Source organism: Theobroma umbraticum, unplaced genomic scaffold (assembly GCF_002168275.2).
Source record: "Theobroma umbraticum cultivar Fairchild unplaced genomic scaffold, ASM216827v3 scaffold_55.0, whole genome shotgun sequence".
Lineage (NCBI taxonomy): Eukaryota > Viridiplantae > Streptophyta > Magnoliopsida > Malvales > Malvaceae > Theobroma > Theobroma umbraticum.
This window is the reverse complement of record NW_018397270.1, coordinates 2505321-2506471: the sequence shown is the minus strand read 5'-3', so window position 1 is coordinate 2506471 and position 1151 is coordinate 2505321.

The following is a 1151-nucleotide window of genomic DNA, read 5'->3' as shown; positions in this document are numbered from 1 at the left end:
AAACAAATAACATTATAATAAATCAACCATTGAGAGTAACAAGAACAATAAAAGCCAAGGAAGAAAACAAAACAAATATTGCCTGCTTGATCTCCAAGTTTCAGCCTCAACTTCTAGCTCCTTAAATCTCCAAAACTTGTCCCTCCCCTCTTCTAAAAAAAAATCCTATTTATACTAATAGACTTAATCTATAATTCCCTAAGTTGACCTATGATTCAATTGGGCTTAAAAGTGTATTGAGATGCCCAAAAGAAATCAACTGTTAGTCTTTACAAATTTCCATTCCCGATATAGTACGTTCAGCCATTTTTGGATATGATTTTCTCTATCTTTAATGCCAAACTAGGTTTAGTAATCTTATAAAAGTTGTTTCTCTGTCTCTTAGCTTTCCAATTGTTCCAGAATCACATCATTTAGAGTTCTATAGCACTAGATATGGCCAAAATACTGAAGCACATGCAAGCAGACTTATGGGTCTTCCAAAACCTTACTTTTCAAAATTAAACCCAATTCCTTTAGCTCCTATGAAAAATATAAAAACTAAAAAAATCACAATCAAATTAAAAGAAATAACATAAAATTAAAATAACTCACTTAAATATAAATTAATTATAAAAACAACTAAAAATAAGTAAATTATAATTAAAAATTGAGGACTTAGCCAATACTTGATAACAAAATTGGACTAAAATAATTCTATAAAATAAAATTATCACACCTCCAAACTTAAGATTTTGCTAGTCCTCGAGCAAAAGAAAATCGCAAAAAGAAAACTAAACTTAAAAAAAAAAAACTTTGAACAAGGGATAGAAGTACCAAATCATGATTTCCCAATTTTTCCTCAAAAATTAACTCAAATTCCAACTTAAGGTAACATACAGCTAATCCTTAAATTCATGCATCAATTCAAGTGAAGACTTATTTTTCAAATGGACTTCCTCTGTGTGTGTGTGTGAATGCTCTCTTACAAAGAATATCATGCAAGTTGGATTAATTTATGCCAAATCTAAGCATAGATTAGTACCAAGATTCCATAAGTTTGCTTTTCATCTCTCTCTCCATTAATATAGATCAACACTTATTCAAAGATCAGTAGGTCTTTATTAAACTTGTAATGTAAGGCTAGGGTCAAGGTATGATAAAGGATATAT